Source organism: Heterocephalus glaber, unplaced genomic scaffold (assembly GCF_053883595.1).
Source record: "Heterocephalus glaber isolate CG9 unplaced genomic scaffold, H.glaber_assembly_v1.0 deba00001481, whole genome shotgun sequence".
In the NCBI taxonomy this organism is placed as follows: Eukaryota; Metazoa; Chordata; class Mammalia; order Rodentia; family Bathyergidae; genus Heterocephalus; species Heterocephalus glaber.
Window position 1 is genome coordinate 45,852,242 of NW_028258317.1, and position 22,426 is coordinate 45,874,667.

Below are 22,426 nucleotides of genomic sequence, written 5' to 3' on the forward strand. Positions count from 1 at the left end.
CAACATACAGTTAAGTGAGACATATACAGCCCCAAATGGCCATGATTAGAAAAGAACTTCTCCCTTGACTAAAAATCATAGGATGGAGAACAATATTCCATAAATAAGCAGGAATGGCAATCCTATATTCAGACAATGTAGACTTCAAGGCAAAAGTACTCAGAACAATTTTTAAAACATTACTCTTTTTATTAGCACATATTTGTCGTACATATTGATCACGTTCATCGTGAGAAATTTGTATCTGTACATAATACATCTCAATTCTTTTTTTTCTCATTCTCCTCCTCACCCTTCAACCTTTCTTTCCCTCCCCATTTACACAAGCTTTGTTTCTTTTTTTTTCCTCCTTCCATTCTCTTTTTTCCTTTTCTTTTCCATCTCTTCCCACTCCCTGGTCCCTTGTTCCCTTGAACATGTTCTTCCTACTTCCCAATATCTATCCTACATTATTCTCCTCATTTATCCTTTGGGGTTTTCACACAAGAGAAACAATACAATATTTAAACTTGTGTGTCTGATTTATTTCAGTTAAGATTATAGTTTCTAGGTGCATCCATATTTCACTTAAGATTATAGTTTTGAGATACATCCATTTTCCTACAAATGATTCAAATTTATCCTTCATTATGAAAGAGTAGTATGCCATTGTATATTTAATACCATATTTTCTTTATTCAACTTTTGATGGATATGTGGGCTGTTTCCAAGGTTTAGCTATTATAAATTGTGTTGCTAGAAACATGAGTATGCATATATCACTATGGTATGATGCTTTTAACTCTTTTGGTAAGATACCTAGAAGGGAAACAGCTGGGTCAAATAAAACCTCTAGTTCTAGTTTTTTGAGGATTCCCCCTTCTGATCTCTACAGTGGTTGTAACAGTTTACACTTTAACCAGCAAAGGAGAATGGTTCTTTGTTCTCCACAGCCTTGCCAGCATTTGTCATTAGTTGATTTCTTGATGATAGTTATTATTTCTCGAGTGAGATGGAATTTCAGTGTTTTTTAAATTTGTATTTCTTGAATGACCAATGATGTTTACAATTTTTGCATATATTTATTTGCTGTTTGTATTTCTTCATCTGAGAAGTGTCTATTCATTTCAGATGCCCAATTTTTGGACTGAGTTTTAAAGTTGGGAGGTCTAATTTTTAAAAATTATTTCTATATTTTAGATATTGGTTCTTTGAGGAGTAGCTGGTAACATTTTTTTTCTCATTCTGTGAGTTGTCTCTTCTCTCTGTTGGTGGTTTCTTTTGCTGGGCAGAAATGTTTTAATTTCATGTCATTCCCAGGTGTTGATTCTTTGTAATATTTCCTGTGCGATCACGGTTTTGTTCATAAAGTCTTTGCCTACACCTATGTCTTCAAGAATTTTACCTATTTTATCTTCCAGCAGATTCCAGACCTATTTTATTCTTCCTGCAGATTGATTTTCTGTTTTTATATTTTAGATCTTTGATCCATATTGATTTTAGTTTAATGCATGGTGAGTGATATGAGTCTAGGTTCAGTTGTCAGCATGTGGAAAGCCAGTTTTATCAGCACCATTTATTAAAGAGGCTATCTTTCTTCCAGTGAGAGTATTTGGCCCCTTTGTCAAAGATAAGGTAGTTGAGTGTGCTTGGAGTTGTTTCTATATCTTCGGCTTTGTATTGATCCTTGCTTGCTTGTGGGTTGTTGTTTTTTTTTTTTGCCAATATACATATACTATTTTTTATCACAATAGCTTTGTTGTATATCTTCAAATTGGGGGTCCTGATACTCCTTGCCTTGCCTTTGTTGTCCAGAATAGCTTTTGCTATTCTAGGTCTTTTCTGGTTCCAAATGGATTTTAGGATTGTTCTAATTCTATGGTATTTTTATTTGAATTGCATTAAATGTGTATAACAATTTTTGAAGTATGGACATTTTCACTATATTGGCTCTGTCTATCCAAGAACAGGGAATATCTTTCCATTTTCTGATATCATCTTTGATCTCCTTTTTCAGAGTATTGTAGATTGCAATGTATAGATCTTTTACTTTCTTTATTAGATTGATTCCTAATTTTTTCATTTTTCTTGATTCTATTGTGAAAGGTATGGTTTGCCTAATTTCTCTCCAAGTGAGTTTGCTATTTGTGTACAGGAATACTATTGATTTTTGAGTGTTGACTTTGTATCCTGCTACACTGCCAAATTTGGTTATTAAATTTAGGAGTCTTTTAGTGGAGGTTTTGGGGTCTTCTGTGTAGAGTATCATGTCATCACCAAATAATGATAATTTAACTTTTTCTTTCACTATCCAGATTCCTTTTACTTATTTCTCTCATCTAATTGCTCTAGCTTATGTTTCCAGAACTATATTGAACAAGAATGGTGGTGGTGGGCATCCTTGTCTTATTCCTGATTTTGGAGTGAAAGCTTTCAGTTTTTGACCATTTAGCATGATGTTGGTTGTTGGTTTGTAATAGATGGCTTTTATCAGATTGAGATAAAGCCCATCTATTCTAGTTTTCTGTAGGTTTTTTTTTTTAATCATGAATGGATGTTGGACTTTGTCAGTTGCCTTTTTGTGTGTCTACTGAGATGATCATGTGGTTTTTGTCTTTGGTTCTGTTAATGCGGTATATTGCACTTATTGATTTGCATATGTTGTACCATCACTGAGATGAATCCTACTTGATCATGGTGTATAATCATGGTGTATAATTGATGATTTGCTGCATACTATTTGCCAGTATATTGTTCACGATTTTTGTGTCAATGTTCATTAAAGAGATTGGTTTGTAGTTTTCTTTTTTGGTTAAATCCTTGTCTGGTTTTGGGACTAGGGTAATGCTAGCTTCCAGGAATGAGTATAGCACTACTCCTTTCCTTTTAATTTCATTGATGAGTTTAAGGATTACTGTCATTAGATCTTCCTTGAAATTCTTAAGAATTTAGCAGTGAATCCATCAAGTGTTGAGCTTTTCTTAGTTGGTAGGTTTTATATTATTGCATGAATTTCATTGCCTTTATTGGATTGTTTGGAATTTTAATATTTTCTTGATTCAGTTTTGGTAATTCATATGCATCTAGAAATCTTTCCATTTTTGCTAGATTCTCCAATTTATTGGAATATGGGTTCCCCCACACCATTTCTCCTTTATTATTTAAATTATTTATATTTTGGGTCTCTCATTTTAGAAAAACCATGCAATATTTAACCTTCTATGTCTGATTTATTTCACATAACATTATGGTCTCAAGATTCATCCATTTTCCTACAAATGATTCAACTGTATCCTTCTTGATGGCTGAGTAGTACTCCATTATTCTTTATCCATTCATCTGTTGATGGACATATAGACCACTTCTAAAATTTAGCTATTATGAGTTGTGCTGCTATAAACATGGGTGTGCATTTATCACTGTGATATTATGACTTTAACTCTTTGGGGAGATATCCAGAAGTGGTATAGTTAGATCAAATTGAATTTCTAGTTTTAGTTTTCTAAGGAATCTCCACACTGATTTCCATAGCAGAATACAGGTTTTTGAAGTAGTTACTTATAATCCTCTGGATTTCAGAGGTGTCTATTGTGATTTAGCCTTTTTCATTTCTAATTACATTGATGGTCATTCACAGCTATAAACCTTCCCCCTAGGAAAGCTTCCATTGTGTCCCATAGGCTCTGATATTTTTTACTGGCATTATCATTTTATTCTAGGACCTGTTTAATTTATTCCTTGATTTCTTCTGACTTATATTGATTATTCAATACTGCATTATTTAATTTCCTTGAGTTTGCATAATTTCTGTGGTTCATTTTGCCTTTGATTTTTAGTATAAAAATTCTAAATAGCCCAATATCATTCAACGAAATTGAAGAAGTAATGAAAAACTACCAACAAAGAAAAGCCCAGGTCATGATGGATCCACTGCTGAATCATGATCAACTTGACTTCAATCCAGGGATGCAAGGATGGTTTAACATATGTCAATCACTAAATGTAGTACTTTACATAAACAGAAGCGAGGACAAAAACCACACTGTCATCTCAATAGATGCAGGAGAAAAACTTTGACAAATACAACATCCTTTTTTTTTTTTTTGGTATTGGGGATCAAACTCAGGACCTTGTGCTTGTCAGGCAGGTGCAGTGCCACTGAACTACACCCCCAGACCCCAACATCCATTTTTTTTTTTTGGTACTGGGGATCGAACTCAGGTCCTTGCACTTGCACAGCAGGTGGCAAAACCACTGAGCTAAATCCCTGGCCCCAACATCCATTTTTGATAAAAAGCCTTGTAGAAAAATAGGCAAAGGAGTATCTTATCTCAATCTGATAAAAGCCTTTTGTGACAAATCTGCCAATATCATATTACATGAGGAAAAACAGAAAGTTTTCCCCTAAAATCAAGAACAAGAAAAGGTTGTCCACTCTCACCAATCCTGTTCAATAAAATACTCAAAACGTTAGCCAGAACTATCAGAGAACAGAAAGAAATAAAACAGATATATAAACAGGAAAGAAAAAGTTGAACTATTCTTATTTGTTGACAACATGATCCTGTACATGCAAGAACCCCAAAATTTCACCCAAACACTCCAGGAACTAATACATAGATTCACCAAAGTAGCAGGATACAAAATCAACATACAAACTCAATGACATTCCTATACATCAACAATGTACACACATTTAAAAAATCAAGAAAACAATACCATTCATAATTGTTTCAAAAATTAAATACCTATATGTTATCCAATGAAGTAAAAGACATCTACAATAAAAACTGTAGTACTCTGAAAAAAGACTGATGAGGACACTAGAAAATGGAAATAAATCTGCAGTCCCTGGATAGCTAGAACAAGTATTGTCAAAATGGCTATATTACCAAAACTGATATAAGATTTAATGCACTCCAAATCAAAATACCAATAGCATTCTTCACAGAACTAGAAAAAACAAGCATAAATTTACATGTCATCAAAAGAGATCCAGCACAGTAAAAAAATCTGGAGCAACAAAAGCAAAGGATCACAATCCCAAGTGATGCTAAATTATAATTCTACAGTGATAAAAACAATATGATTCTGGCACAAAAATAGACATGTGACTCAATGGAACAGAATAGAGAATGCAGAAACAATCCCAAGCTCACTCAGACATTTGACCTTTGACAAAGGGGCCAGAAACATATGCTGGAGTAAAGATAGCCTCTTTAGTAAATGGTGCTAGACAAATTGGCTATCCATATGTAGATTGAATCTAGACATATCTCTCACAATGTACTAAGATAAAAATGGATCAAAGTAGGGTCACTTTAAAACAGGAACACATAATCTGATGGAAGATAAAATAAGTAAAATTCTTGAAGCCATAGGCATACACAAGGGCTTTCTGAACAGAATCCCAATTGCACAAGATATAACACAAAGAATCAACAAATGGGATTATATTAAATTAAAAAGCTTTTGCAGGGCCAGGGATTTAGCTCAGTGGTGCTATGCCTGCCTCACAAGCACAAGGTTCTGCGTTTGATAGCCTGGTACTAAAAACAAACAAACAAACAAACAATAAAAGCAACATTTTGCATAAAAAGGAAACAACCAAAAGAATGAAAAAACAATGCACAGAATGGGAAAATATTTTGCAAGCTACTCTTTGGACAGAGTTCTAATCTCTAGAATATATGAAGGACTCAAAAAAAATTAGACACCCCCAAATAAAAAACTGAATAAAAAATGAGCAATTGAAATAAATAGACACTTTTCAAGAAGAAACACAAATGACCAATAATGCAAATGCCCAGTAATACATGAAACATCTTTGGACATTAGAGAAATGAAAATTTTAAAAGTCTGAGATTCCATCTTGTTCTAAAAAGAATGACTATCATCAAGAACTACAAGCAAACAAACAAACAAATGCTGGTCAGGCTGTGGAGAAAAAGAAAATCTTCTACATTGTTGGTGAGAGCATGAACTAGTACACCCACTATGGAAATCAGTAAGGATATTGTTCAAGAAACTAAAATTAGAAACTCATTTGACCCAACTATTCCTATTCTACATATTTTCCTGAAAGAGTTAAGGCCATCGACATCATATTATAGTTATATATGCATACCCATATTTATAGCAGCATAGCTTATAATAACTAAATCATGAAAGTGACCTATCCATTAACAGATTTATGGATTTAAAAAACGTTGTATGCATACAGAGTGATGTACTATTCAGCTGCTGGGAATGTGGCTCCCACCTGCCTGGCAAGCGCAAGGTCCTGAGTTCGATAGCTGGTACCGGAAAAAAAAGGCTTTGTACTACTCAGCCATAATGAAGCATAAAATTGAATCATTGTAGGAAAATGGTTGCACCTTGAGACCATAAATACTTAGTGAAATAAACCAGTCACAGAAATTTAAATACTGCATGGTTTCACTTATATGAGAAATCCAAAGTATAAATAAAGAACAAAATTAAAATTAGATAATAAGAAAAAGCCAGAGGGACAAGGATCTAGCGATGGGGTGGGGGAAGTGAAGGGAGGGGAGGGGAAGGGGAAGTAAAGAGGATTCAGATGTGATTATGTGTGTGTACCAATTCCCTGTGGTAAATGTATTCATTCCGTATGGCAAATATGTACTAATAAAAAACAGATGACTTCTAAAAGACAACCCCCAATCAAGAGTTAGCAATGTAGAGACATTCAATAATCCTTAAAAACCTTTTCTTTTCTATTTCCCAAAGTCACGGTCACCTTCTGGTATAGGGAACCATCTTTCAGAGGCTATTTCCTACAGACTGCAACCCTATGATTTCCTTCCAGTCATGGAGCACGTCCTTCACTTGGTTTCTCCTCTTTCATAGATTCATCTTTACTTATTATCTTAGTTTTGGTTCCCATAGAAGCAGATCCTGAGATAAGAATATACAGACAAGTAGTTTATTTGGGAGGTAATCTCAGGAAATACTGGCAAAGGAAGTAAGACTAGGAAGGGAACTCAATCAATGAAGGCTGTGTTTCACTCTTAACATGTTAGTACTATGGACAAATGAAGACTAATCCCTTTGGGGAATTCTGGGTACAGGTGTAGAACCTATGCCCCTGATCTACTTAACTAAAGAAGTAAAGGTGCAGAAGTATTTATACAACAGCTTTTATCAGTCATTAGTTAAGGGCTGGTCTTGGGAAGCGTTGCATTTCCGTACACCTTACACACACAACTGAAGCTCTAGTTAATAAAGAAAGTCATGAGGCAAGGTAGTCTGGCTGCTGGTAGTTGGTAAGGCCCAAGGAGAAATGGTCAGGACAATATCTGCTCTACTAGTATCTGAGACCACAATCTAGTACAATAAGACCCATTAGATAAATCCAGGACCTACAAAATAAGGAAGAACAGTAAAAGCTCTGGAGGCACACCTTTGAATTTCAAAACCTAGGATCTTAACTACTCTGAGGCTCAGAATTCCATGAAGGATATTTGTAGGGATTAAATAACATAATCCATGCAAAAGTACTGTCTTCAGTATTTTGACTGGTATGTAGTGCATATTCCCTAAAATGCTAGTTATTAATATTATTAATGCTTCGTCACCTTGCAGAAACATAAAGATGAAGAGCATGTAAAATTTTTGATTGGCCAGATTACCCAGCCAGGAGTCAGAAGTTCTAGTCTGGTTACTGGTGCACTTTTTATACTGGTGCCAGTGAGCAGAACAGATAAAAACTGTGGGTCTTGGGCCGGGGATTTAGCTCAGTGGTTCTGGCGCCTGCCTTGCAAGCCCAAGGTCCCGAGTTCAATCCCCGGTACCAAAAAAAAAAAAAAGAAAAGAAAACCCCACAAACTGTGGGTCTCAGTTCAAGTAGTCTTGAAGACATGGCCAGATGGAGCCCTGGATTAGCCTCAGTGAGGGAGAGAGTGGCCTCAAGCTGCATGGGGTAGAGCCCAGAAGAGTAGATAGATTTTCCAATAAAGGATTACGTTCCTGGGGCCAACTTGCCCTCTCCATACTATTTTCCTTCCCAAGAACTCAGTCTTTAATTTTGTTTTATGTTTATGAGAAAAAGTTAGGAAGGAAAATAACCAGTACTTATGCTTCTCCATAACGAGTTCTAACACAAAAACATAACTGCGCTTGCAATAAGCAAGTATTTTTGGAATTCCTTAGTTCAAACGAAATTACATGGTTCACATGCTCAAGGCATTTTTTTCTGTTTTTCCTTCACAGTCAGTGAAGACAAGACTTTTGGAAAAACTCAAGGTTTCATTAAAGCTCAACCATGCAGGATACAAAAACCGGGTGGGTGTTTTTGGTTTTTGCTTTGTTGTTAAACATCTCAATTTAACAGACAGCAAGAACAGATTTGGAGTCAGGCTGCATGGGCACGAAGAGCTCCGTGATGCCACATAAAACCACAACAAAAGGAAACTTGGAAAAGAAAATTTATCATATTTTCCAAAGAGCAGAAAACACTAATTTTTCAATTATTAAGAAAGTGCCTGAACTAAACATAGGATAAGTGTATTTCCGTACGACGTAGTACTTTTCTAAATCAATCACTGATCGTGAAGATTATAAATAAAGTCTAATTTTAAAAAACTTTAGCCATTAATATTTATAGACTCTTAATAAAAATAGTTTCCTTTCTTAACAAAAATAAACACTCAAAATTGGCACTGGAAGGCAAATCTCCACATAAGGAAGAATAGCTGGGTCTGTCATTTCCCTAGATTTGTCTGCCCTTGACCTGGAGTGAAAACCAGAATTTTTCTCTTTGGTACTGGTCTAAACTCAGTAGACTGATCTCTTTTTTTCAATTTTTATTTTTTATTAGTACATTTGTAGTACATGATGAACACAGTCTTCATGGGGAGTTGGTACATGTATATAACACATCTCAATTCTTTTTTCATCCCCTTCCCTTGCCTCCCCACCCCTCTCCATTTCTTGGTCCCCTTCCCATTTGCAAAGATCTCCCTATTTCCTATTCTCTAGGAAAAAATAACAATTTTAAGTTATTACTTTCTAATTTGTTACATTATGAAACTAGACATCTACTTACTGATATGATTTAAAACATTGGAATTTTGTTTCATTGTAATTGCTCAAAAATAAGTGCATTACCAAAGACTTACTTTTTTCTTAAAATAATTGTAAATCTAATGCTACACATTAGTAATGGATTTAGCCCCCTCCTTGAATGAGTAGCCAACAATAAAGAAATGAAGTTTAGGAAATTTTTCTCTTCTGTCAATGTTTTCTTTTATTTCACGATTAGTAGTCACAGAATAGCTATGGATTATGGTTACCAAACTGGTATCACATTTTTACAAAACAATGAGAACTTGGCCTTAGCTCAAAGCCAGCAATTCACATTTAAATAAAACAAATATTTGGATGTTGTGCTCAAATTTAGGTAAGATTATATTACACTGATTCTAGAGGAAGTCAGACCTAAGATCACGTCTATTTGCAATGGAATGTGGAATTTCCTTTGGAGGATAATAAGTACAACTGTTATTTCAGAGCATCTGAAGCCCTTGTATGTGGTATTAGGTACAAGGACAAAAGTCAGGAATATCCCTTGGAGAGGAGGAATAGTCTGTATCCAGATCCAAATAATGACATGTATTCCTTGAAAAGAGTTTCAAGTGCAAAAGGATACTTTTTAAAAAGTTCTTTCTAGGTGAGAAGTCACTTCTTTGGAGCCCTTAGACTTCCCATGTGAAAACATCACATGGATCAACTGAGATATTTTGTGATTGATAGGAAGGTAGTAATGAAGAAATGGCCATTTTTTTTCTTACATTCAGGAGGTCTATGCAGGTCCATGACTGTGCCAACTCCTTTTGGATCTTCTGTTTCATTTTTTGCAACTCTTGGGTCAAGTGTGTATTTAACTCCATAATAAATGGTGAGTAGAGGGCTGGGGTATAGCTCAGTGGTAGAGCAACTGCCTAGTGTATGCAGGGCCCTGTCCCCCCAAAAACCAATAGAAGTTTAGAGGTGGTGAGAGACAAATACAGATTCCAGTCCACACTATGGGTTCTAGTTTGTCTTTGTTTCCCCACTTCACATCCTGACTGCCACTGTCCTGTGGACTTTAGCTGCAACACTGACAGAGAAGCAGCCTTACATACAGAGTAAAACCAGCTCTCACTATTACATAGTTAAATATCTGTAATAAAAATCCCTTATTATGTCTATTTGGCTTAGTGGTTCTGTTCTCAACAAGCCTTAATATATTTGGGTTGTTCTCAACTATTACAAAAAATGCTTTTGTGAATATTCATGTTTGGGTTTTCTGGAGCATTTATGCAAGAACTCCTTTATAATATATACCTGAAAGTACATGTTGCTGGATTATAAAACCTGCAAATGTTCAATTTTTTAAGATATTGCTAAATTGTATTTCAGGGTAGATAATCATACTGTACTATGATCCATGTATTTGAAAATACTTAATATAGTAATTTCTTAATTCTAGTCCATTTTAAGAGTAAATATAATTTCACATCATAATCTTTTTTGTTTTTTGGTACCAGGGGCCAAACTCAGGACCTTGCACTTGCGAGGCAGGTGGCGGAACCACTGAGCTAAATCCCTGGCCTTCATATCATAATCTTAACTTACATTTATATGATTGCCAAAGAAGTGGATAGTCTTTTCATATTTTTATTATTAATTCATGTCTTTTGCTGCAAAATAACCATTCATGCCCTTTACCCTTTTCTTTTTGTACTGGGAATTTTTCCTTTTTTTTTGGTACCAAGGATAGAACTCAGGACCTTGCGCTTGCAAGGCAGGCAGCAGCACCACTGAGCTAAGTCCCCAGCCCTGTACTGGGAATTGAACCCAGGGGCTTCATATTCAACCAGATCCCCAGCCCTTTTTAATTTTAAAATTTTGAGATAGTCTTATTAATTCACTAAACTGTCCAAGCTGGACTTTTGCAATCTTCCTGACTCAGCCTCCCAGAGTGCTGGGATTATAGGTAAGTTTTACCATGTCTGGCCCTTTACCCATTTTAGAAAATTATATTTTTTATTGCTATGTAATTTCCTTTCATGATTTGTGTGTGTGTGTGTGTGTGTGTGTGTGTGTGTGGTGTGTGATACTAGGGATTGAAGCCAGGAAGTACTGAACTATATCCCCACCCCTTTTTAAATTTTATCTTGAGACAAGGTCTTGGTAAGTTTCCCAGGCTTGTCTTAAAACTTGCAATTCTCCTTAGCCTTCCAAGCAGCTGGGATTACATAGGAGTGTGCCACCATATCTGGCTCCCTTTACCCATTTTTCTGTGGCATTGTAGGTCAGTTAATAATTGATATATAGGAAAAAAATTTTATAAATATCCCAGAAACAAATTCTTGAGTTTTATGCAGTTATATGCTGCAGCTGTTTTCTATAGTCTCACCAGAGATTTTGTATATCTCTTCCTAATTCTGTATTTAGCAACACCATGTTGGTATCTTGGGATAAGACTTTCCACCATGAAAATCATCTCATCAAATAAACCATAGCTTTTTTTTACCCTTAGAAAACTGGGTTATAAATATTTACCAATATATCACTAATTACATATGTTGCAAATATCTACTACTGGTTTGTGGCTTGCCTTCAAATTCTTTTGTGGAGTCTTTTGAAGAATATAAACTTGTAATTTTAATATAGTCAAACTTGTCAGTCTTTTTAGTTTTAGATAGGTTGTTTTTGTTTTTGGTGTGTGTCTGTGTGTGTGTGTGTGTGCGCGCGCGCGCTCTTCTCTACCTCATGGCATAAAGTCATTACCCTATAATCTCTTCCAGTTATTTAAAATATGAGTTTTTACATCAAAGCCTTGAGTACATCTAGAATTGACTTTTTAAGGCAAGAATATGATTTCATATTTTACATGTTGTCCCAGCACCATTTATGAACTAGTCCTTCTTTTCAAGAAAAATTTACAATACCACCTCTGTTACATAATACATCCATATATATGTGGATCTTTTCCCAGAATATCTATTATCCATTAATCTATTTGTCTATTTAAGCATCAGGATCACATTCTCTTCATTTTTATAACTTTATAGTTAAAGTCTTCAAATATGCTGGGGCAAAATCTTTTACTGTATCCTTCAAGAGTCTTTGTTATATTTTTGATATTTGTTCATGCATAAGCGTTTCAGAATCAGCTTGTCATTTTTGAGGGAAAATGCAGGGAATTTAGAATTAAATTACTTTGAATCTATAGATCAAGTTGGGAAGAACTTCTAACTTTATAGTAGAAAGTCTTCCTATTGAACATTCTTTTCTTTATCTCTATAATAAATCTTTGGTATTTATAAAATAGTTTTAGAATGTGTTCTATGAAGATCTTACATAACTTCATTAGATATTCTAACTTATACTTTTCTGTTATGATAATTTTTAAAATTATATCTTCTATTTCTAGCTGATGCTTAGAAATACTACATATTTCCCTATGTAGGGTCTTCTATTAAGCCATATTGTTAAGGTGTCTGTTATCATTTAATAATTTGCCTGTAGATTCTTTGGGACTTATGATGTCAACAATTTTACATTTATAATATTTATCAATCCCCAATACTGCAATACATATATTTGTCCCATAGTCTTGCACAATTATATTTTAAGAATACTCCTATCATTATCTTTTCTTTTCTTCTTTTCCTTGCTTTAATACACTTGTTAAAAAAATCCAGACTAATGTTGAATAGACATAAGTAGGGCTTATTTTTCCTACTCCTGATTTTATACAGTCTGGTTCTGATTATTTCTGTACCCCTTGAGATTATCATACTTTTCCCTTTAATCTGTTAATGTGGTGAATTATATTTCAATATTTCCTAATGTTTAAGTAACTGCCCTTGCATTTCTGGACAAACTCATGATATACTATTAAAATAAAATCCTGGACCTGTTTTATTGTTATTTTATTTTATTTTTGCAGGTATATTTATGATTAAGATTGGCCCAAATTATTGTACTCTGTTCTTTGGTTTTGATATCAAAGATACATTAATCTCATAGAATGAATTGTATCAGTCCCCCTTTTCTGTATTTGAGGTAGTTATAAAGATTGGAATGATCTCCTCTTTAAAACCTTTGTATAAGTCATTTTGTGAAAATATCAGAACTAAACATTTTGTTTTTGGAAGATTTTTAAATTTTGATCGCCTTTATTTAGTGGTTATAAGAAAATTCCAGTTCTCTACTTTCTTCCGGTTCTCTATTTTTAAGTTAGCTTTGGTAACTTGTATTTATCTATGAATTTGCTCATTTCATTTAAGTTTTCAAATATTTGGCCTACATTGATTTAAAGTCTCTCATTTAAAAAATGTTTGCCTTGTCTTTATGTTCCTTTTAAATATAATACTGTTGTTTATGCTTTATATTTTTCTTGCTTAATCTCATCAAATTTCTCTTCTTATATAAGAAAATTATTTAATTTTGTGAATTCTTATCTACATTTTTGTAGATTTTTGTAGATGACTTCCTCTGTTTTGATTTTTTAAAAAATGTTTACCCTAATTTCTTAAGTGGAACACATAGCTTATTAATTCTCAACCTTTTTGCTTCTTTAAATTAAGCATTTAAATTAATAAATTCCTGTAACTCCAGCACTTGGGAGGCTGAGGCAGGAGGATCACTGTGAGTTCAAGGCCAGCCTAGACTAAATGGTGAGTTTAAGGCTAGCCAAACTACATAGCAAAACCCTGTCTCAAAAATAACCCCCCAAAATTAAATTCATAAATTGTCCTTGAAGAATTATTTTAATTAGTGTTCCCCAGCCTTTTTGGCATTAGGGATTAGTTTCATGGAAGACAATATTTTCATGGCTGGGGATGAGAGGAGGTGGTTTGGGGATGATTCAATTATATTACATTTATCATGCACTTTATTTCTATTATTATTACATTATAATATGTAATGAAATAATTATTAACTCACAATAATTCAAAATCTTGCTTTCCTACAACTAGATAGTCCCATCTAGGAGTGATGGGAGACAATGACACCCAAACTGTGTTGCTTATGTCCAGTCTACTTCATAATTTCATTTTGGTTGCTGTCACTGAAAGCATGTTTTTCAGTGCTTTTGTGGAAATTTCAGGATTTTCTGCCTTGACTTTAATCCAGAATATATAGATTTAAAGTTGTCTCAGAAATACTTTCAAGGTCACCATCATTTGTGATCTCAATCAGTTGATCCTCTTCTAGCATAGACAAAATCGATTCACCTGGCTAATTAAAAAATGGGTTGCAGAACCATTTCTTCCCAGTTCAGGGGTAGTTTGTGATTGGGAAGTATTGCTAACTCTTGAAAACTTAGATAGGTGATCAATCATGCACCAGCTGGGAGAAAGAAGACCTTGGGTCATTCTCTTTCAAAATCTCTGCTAATGTTTGAAATATGCCAAAAATCCTAGTGTTTACTCATTGTTCTCATCATTCTAGTTTGGCTTTGAATGCACCCACTTTATCTGCTGACATGGATACAGTTGTCATTCTTTTTTATTTTTGGCTGAAAACTATATATTAATTACAATTAAGTCACAAAATAACACAGGCTTTTAATCCTGCAAGCACTCAGTGTGATAAATTGAGTTTGTTGAGCAAGTTGAATATGTCATGTGAGTAGACAAGTTTTACAACCCATTCTGTGTCACTGAAATGTGCTGCCAGGGGTGACAATTTTTCTAAAAGAAATCCTAGGAACAGCTCTCATAAACTCAAAAAATCTGGCCAATTATCTACCTTTAGAAAGCCATCCCATTTCTGTGCATTAAAAAAGTGTGGGTGTTGTGAGTCAATCTCCTCATAGAGTTTTGTAAACAGACATGTGTTAAGAGCATATACTTTAATGTCATTGACAATTTTAATATGTCCTACAAAACATTAAGTTCAGGAGACATTTTTTTGGATGACATAGTGCATAGACTCACATTTAGGAGTGACAACTTTGACCCAAGAAGTGAAAACAGAAAGCTGGCAGCTACTCTATGTATATACCAAAACAAAATGGCCAATTCAGTTTTCCTGTCATTACTCAAAGACCTGAGTAGTTCTGCAGCTGTGTGGTGGTTGGCAACAAAAGTGCACATGGCATATCCTTATGCACATCCTCCTGAAAATATACTGCACAAAAACAAGCACCGTCACTTGTCAATGTGAATAGATATGTCAACCTGGATTTTGTACATTGGTGACTCATTAATCCTCTCTAACAATTGTGTCTCAATACCCTCTACTATTTCATCAATTTGTCTAGTTATGGTGCTAATTGAAAGAGGAACATTGGCTACCTTTGGAACTTCAGCCTCTCCTAATATTTCACGACAAATGTCCCTAGCAGCAGACAAGATCAACTCTTCACAAGTACTAAAGGGCTTGTTAGCTTTAGTAACACAGCCACTAAGAATAATGCTCTCAGTCCAGACACATTTCATAAATGGTCTTCAATAATTGCTTTTGTTCTTTGTGTTCACATATTTTTTCTATTTTTAAATATTTTTTAGTATATGTTTGCATGTACTAATGAGTATATTGCAATGAGTATATTCATTGTGAGGAGTTGGTATATGTACATAATCATTTTCATTCTTTTTATGTCTCCTTCCCCTGTATTCTTTCCCACTTGCATTTTCCCTCCCCTCCCACCTCCCTCTCTGTCCAATTTTCTTTTTCCTATTTTGCTCTTTATTTATAGTTGAGGTTTCTTATATAAGAGGAACCATGTTCTATTTAAGCTTGTATATCTGATTTATTTTACTTAACATTATGGTTTTAAGGTACATTCCTTTTCTTACAAATGACTCAAGTTTCTTCTTCTTTATGACAGAGTAGTACTTCATTGTGTATATGAACACATTTTCTTTATCCACTCATTTGTTGATGGACATGTAGACCACTTCTAATACTTACTTATTGTGAATTGTGCTGTTATAAATATGGGTATGCATGTATCATTGTAATATAATGACTTTAACTCTTTTGGGAGTATACCTAGGAAGTACATAGTTGGGTTAAATAGAATCTCTTCTTTTAGTTTTTTTGAGGCAGCTCCTGACTGATTTCCATGTTTCTATTAGTTTCTTTTCTCACTAACAGTAAAAAATTGCCTCCTGGGCCGGGGATTTAGCTCAGTGGTTCTGCTGCCTGCCCCACAAGTGCTAGGACCTGAGTTAGATCCCTGGTACCAAAAAAAAAAATTGCCTCCTTTTCCCCACAGCCTTATTATCTGATTTATTGATGATAGCCTTTCTTTCTGGAATAAAATAGAATCTCAGTGTTATTTTAATTTGCATTTCTCTAATGACCATGATGTTGAACATTTTTCATGTGCTTTTTGGCTATTTGTCCGTCTCCTGAAGTGTCTATTCATTTCAGTTGCTCATTTTTTGACTAGGTCTTTTATTCTGGGGGGGGGGTCTAACTTTTTTTGAGTTCTTTGTATATTCTACATATTAGTCCTAGCTGGTCATGATAGCTCATACCTGTAATCACAGCATTCAGGAGGCTGAGGCAGGAGGAATACCATGAGTTCAAGGCTAGCCTGTGCTACACAGTGAGTTCAAGGCCAGCCTGAACTTCATAGTAAAACCTTGTCTATAAAAACCCCCACCGTACTAGTTCCCTGTCTGAGGAATAGCTGACAAAAGATTTTCCCATTCTGTAGGTTGTCTCTTTCCTGTGCAGGTTATTTCCTTTGCTGTGCAGTAACTTTTTAATTTGATATAATCCCATTTGTTGATTCTTGATGTCATATCTTGTACAATCAGGGTTCTGTTCAGAAAGCCTTTGTCTATAGTTATATCTTCCAGAATTGTATGTATTTTATCTTCTAGCAGACTTAGTGTTTCTGTTTTAAAACAGACCTTTGATGAATTTTTATTTTACTTTAATACATGGTGAGAAAAAAATGGTCTAGATTTAATCTTCTGCAAGTTGATAGCCACTTTTTCTAGCATCATTTATTAAAAAGGCTGTCTTATCTCCAGTTTAAGTTTTTGGTTCCTTTGTCAAAGATCAGATGGCTGAATGTGCTTGGAGTTGTTTCTGCACTCTTTATTCTGTTAATTCTGTTATGTTGATTTTTGTTTGTTTGTTTGGGTTTGGTTTTTTTTTTTGCCAATAGCATCCTATTTTTAATCACTGAAGCTTTGTAGTATAATTTGAAGTCTAGATTAGTGATGCCTCTTGCTTTGCTCTTGTTGCCCAGGATTGCTTTTACTATTCTGGATCTTTTCCAGTTTCATATGGATTTTATGATTGTTTTCTCTAGTTCTGTGAAAAATGCTATTGGTGTTTTGATTGGGATTGCATTAAATCTGTATGTCAGTTTTGGAAATACCAGCATTTTGACACTGGTTCTGCCTAATCAGGAATAGAGGATATCTTTCCATTTTCTGGTGTCTCCCTCAATCACTTTTTTTGGAGTATTGTAGTTTTCATTATAGAGGTCTTTCACTTCCTTGGTTAGATTAATTCCTAGGTATTTATTTTTTCCTGATGTTATTGGGAAAGGTAATGTTTCCCTAATTTCTTTCTCCATGACTTTATTATTAGTGCAAAAGAATGCTATTAATTTCTGTGTATTGACTTTGTATTCTGCTGTGCTTCTGAACTTAATTATTAATTCTTAATTCTTTTGGTGAAATCTTCTAGGTAGAGGATTGTGTCATCTATAAATAATGATAACTTGACATTTCCATATATTTTTTATTTATTTATTTCTCTAGCCTATGGCTCTGGCTAATACTTTGGAAAGTATATTAAGCAGTAGTGGCAATCACAGACATCTTTCACAGACATCTTGTCTTGTTCCTAATTTTATATGGAAAACTTTCAGCTTTGCCCCATTTATTATGATGTTGGTCATTAGTTTGTTATAAATGGCTTTTATCAGACAGAGATAAGGTCCTTCCATACCTATTTTCTTAACAATTTTTATCATGACTGTATGTTGGATTATGTCAAAGGCTTTTTCTGCATCTATTGAAATGATCATGTGATTTTTGTCCTTGCTTCTCTTTATGTGTTGAATTACATTTATTGATTTTTGTATGTTGAACTATCCTTGCATCCCTTGCATGTATCCTACTTAGTCATGTTGGATGATTTGTTGCATCATGTTTGCCAGTATCTTGTTACAGATTTTCACATCAGTGTTTATTAAACGCATTGTCTTGTAGTTCTCTTTTTTGGTTGGGTGCTGTCTTAGTTACTTTTCTCATTGCTGAGACAAAATACCTGACACCCAAGATTAAAGGAGAAAAGGTTTATTTCAGCTTACAGTTTGCAGAGGTTTCAGTCCATTGTAATCTGGCAAAGCAGGCATGAAGCAGAAGCAGCAAGCAGCAGCAAGCAGAAAGCATCCAGTCTACAAGCCTTGTGAGTGGTACCACCTACACCCAGGGTGGGGCTTCTGTCTTCAGTAAACCCATTCAGCCACACCCAGAACTATGCTAATTCCAATCAGTAAACTAATTTAGTGTCACACACCCTTAATCCCAGTATCACATATCCTAGATCCAGCCAGCTCTGAAAGGCCCAATCTATAAATGCTTATGGCTTTGGGGGAATACCTAGGTACAAGCCATAACATTCCAACCCTGGTCCCCAAAAGACCCATGAACATCCCTTTATGCAAAAGGCATAGTCCATCTCTAAGAGTTGCTAAAGTACTAACAGTTTCAGCATTGCTGAAAAGTCCAAGTCCAAAGTCACCTCTGGAATTTAGTCAAACTCTTAGCTGGAAGCCCCTGTACAAATGAAAAGAAAGTTAAACACTTCCAACATTCAATGGCGCAAGGTAAATATTCCCATTCCAAAAGGTACAAATAGGGTCCTAGAAAGGAATGGGACCAAAGCAGGTCCAAAATCCAGCAGGGCAAACTTTAAGTTCCATAGTTCCATGTCCAGCATCAGCTGCAATCTGTGGCAAGATGTAAACTCCAAAGGACTTAGGTGGCTCTGCTGCTACAGCACTACATGTGGTTGCAGCAATCTTAGTTTCTCTCTTAGACTAGCTTTGTTTACTCCTTGCAGATTTCCTCAATCTATCTACATTCCTGGACTCTTCAACCTTCTGTGGTCTCCATTGCACCTGAGGCTTCATACTCAAACTTCACACACTGCCCTCTCAGGGGCACACTGCTTGGCCTCCAAGGCCTTCTTCTGAAATCTGGATGGAAGCCTTCCTGACTCTACAACTCTTACATTCCACATGCACTTAAAACTAGCACCATGTGGATGACACCAAGGTCTGCTGACAGCTGGAGTAGTAGCCAGGCTCCTTTCTCTCTTGGCTGTAGTGGTTGAGTGTTTGGATTGTGAAGCACTATAAATCAAATCCTGAGGAAAAAATTTCCTAGGCCACCACCATTCTAGAACATAGCACCCTGGGGCTTTCTTCTCAAAGCAAAACCTTTCACCTTTGTAATTTTGAGGCTATAAAGTGCAGAGTACTGCTGGTTCTTCTGATGTACAAAGGCCATCTTTTCTATTGTCCTATTCCTTCTTGGCAACCATGTTCCCCTCTCTCCATTCTTTTCAGTCCACCACTGTACTGGAGTTTCCTTTCTGACCAAACTCAAAACTTTTAAAATTATTCTTCTGGGCCCTTTGCTCTTGACTCTCAACATATATCTGGTTAAAACCCTCCACAGTACTCATGCTACCACCAAAACATTAGGCAACCTTGAAATTTCTTCCACAAGATTAATTAGTCCATTGTCATTAATCTTGGTCTCAGGCAAAGTCTCTGAACATGAGCAAAATGCAGATAAATTTTCTGTTATAACATAACACTCATGGTCCGGTGTCCAACAGCCAATAGGGTCCTTCTTCCCAACAGAAGCCTCCTGCATCTGGTCTTTACTGACAGCATTTCCATCAGCATTCTAGCCTTCTGAGCTCTGACCAGAATCCTGCCTCAAGTTCATCTTACCAATACTCCAGGGCTGCTTCTTCTGCTGGCATCTCCATACCTTCCCAAATTCTTTCCACAAGCCAGTTCCAAAGCCTTCTTAACCACGTGGCTAGGTAGCATCACAGCAACAACTCCACTTTTCTGGCACCAAAATCTATCTTAGTTACTTTAGTCATTGCTGAGACAAAATATCCAACACCCAAGGTTAAAGGAGGAAAGATTTATTTCAGCTCAGTTTGTAGAGATTTCAGTCCATATTATGCTGCCTCCAAGGGAGGGTGGTATGGGAGAGGACTATTGCAAAGGCTAAAGAGTCCATGGCAAGGCAGGTAGAAGAGAGTGAAGCAGCAAGCCTGTCTTTCCCTTTTATCTCATCCAGATTACGAGCCTGTGGTGGCATCACCCACACCCCTGGAGTGGGGCTTCTGTGTTCAGTAAATCCCTTCAGCCACATCTAGAGCTATGCTAATTCCAATCAGTGGACTAATATAGTACCCCACACCCTTAATCCCAGCTCACACACCCTAGATCCAGCTAGCTCTGAAAAACCCCACCTACGAGCACACGAGGCTTTGGGAGAAGAACTAGATACAAGCCATAACAGGTGCTTCTCAGGTTTTGAAATCAGGTTAATACTAGCTTCCAAGAATGACTTTGGGAGTACTTCTTTCCTTTCTATTTCATTACAGAGTTTGAGAAGTATTGATGTTAGATCTTCCCTAACATTCTTTTAAATTTTTAGAATGAATCCATCAGGACCTAGGCTTTACTTTGTTGGTAGTTTTAAAATTACTTCTTTGAACTTGTTGCCTGGTAGTGGGTAATTCACAGTTTTTATCTTCTTGGTTCAGTTTTAGTAGTTCTTATATATTTAGCATTTATCTGTTTATTCTGAATTCTCTATTTTATTGGAATACAGGTTCTCAAAGTAGTTAATAATCTTCTGAATTTCAGCATAATTCATTGTGGTTTTGCCTTTTACATTTCTAACTTCTAATTGCATTGATTTTAGTCTTTCCTCTTTTTTTCTGTAAGATTGGCTAGGGGGTGTATCTATTTTGTTTATTCTTTCAATGGACCAGCTCTTCATTTCATTGATTCTTTGTTTTGTTTCTTTAGTCTCCATTTCATTAATATCTGCTCTGATCTTTATAATTTCCTTTCTTGTACTAAATTTGGATTTTTTTCTAGAACCTTGAGGTGTATTCTTAGCTTATTTATTTGGGTTCACTTTATTTTTCTAATGTGGGCATTCACAGCTATGAACTTGCCTTTTAGGATGGCTTCCATTGTGTCCCATAGATTCCTATATGTTGCACTGGCATTATCATTTGATTCTAAGAACTGTCTAATTTATTCCATGGCCCACTGATTTTTCAAGACGGTATTTTTACTTGGCATGTGTTTACATAATTTCTGTGGTTTCTTTTGCCACTGATTTCTATTTTTGTTGCACTATGATCTCATAATTTGTATGGGATAATTTTGATTCTTTTGCATTTACTTAAGCATGCTTTATTGGCTAGCATATGATGTATTTCAGAGAAAGTCCTATGTGTTGCTGAAAATGTGTATTCTGTTGCTCTTAGGTGGAAATATCTATTAAGTCCATTTGTTCAAAGTTTCTTGCAGCTCTGATATTTATTTGTTGGATTTTTTTCTCCAGTTGATCTATTTGTGACAGTGAACTATTTAGGTCCCCCATTATAATTGTGTTAGCATGTATATGATCTTTTTATGTCAAGTAGCAGGTCCTCTGTTAATGAAACATTTCAGTTGTTTTCCATCTTTTGCTTTTATGAGTAATACTACAGTGAGCATTCCTTCATAGGCATTATTGTCCACATGTGTGGATATATGTGTAGGATAAATTCCTGGGAGTGGAACTGCTGGGCCAAACAAAATGTATTTTGACACTTATTGCCAGATTATTCTTAAAAGTCATTATACAAATTTATATTCTCACCAATATAGGGAGTGCTCATTTTCCTCACAAAAATATACATTCAGATTGTTATAAACTGATAAGTTATAAACATTATCAGTAGTTACAAATTATAAAATGTTATAATTATAGTTATAAATTATAAACTGATAAGTTGTAGACAGTTCATAATTGTAGCAACAATTTCATATTAAATAATAAATATCATAGGACTTATTTTAAAAATATTCAGTCGTGGCCTGCGGATGTAGCTCAGTGGTAGAGCATCTGCCTAGCAAGTATGAGGCTCTGGGTTCAATTCCCAGTACTAGGAGAAAGAATCTTCAGGGATTCTAAGGCAGAAAAAATACTCTTGGGAATGAGGGGCAGGGAAATCTCAGGGGGGAGTCCTTAAGCAGACGTTAGAAGAGCAGGTAGACTATGACCACTGAGATGGAGGCAAGGGGCCAAGCTGAATGTGGCATGAGCTAGGGCACCAAGGGTAGAAAATTTCTTTAGAAGTAATCTGGTTTGTCTAAAGCACATTAAATATTTCCCAAGTAGTGAGGCAAATAAAC

General features: G+C 35.4%; 1 non-coding gene across 1 annotated transcript; it reads left to right on the forward strand.

The window, feature by feature from the left end:
* Window positions 1-22,107: 22,107 nt before the first annotated feature.
* Window positions 22,108-22,182, forward strand: Trnaa-agc (transfer RNA alanine (anticodon AGC)). Its single transcript has one exon. It is a non-coding gene; the product is annotated as a tRNA-Ala (tRNA).
* The last annotated feature ends 244 nt before the right edge of the window (window positions 22,183-22,426 follow it).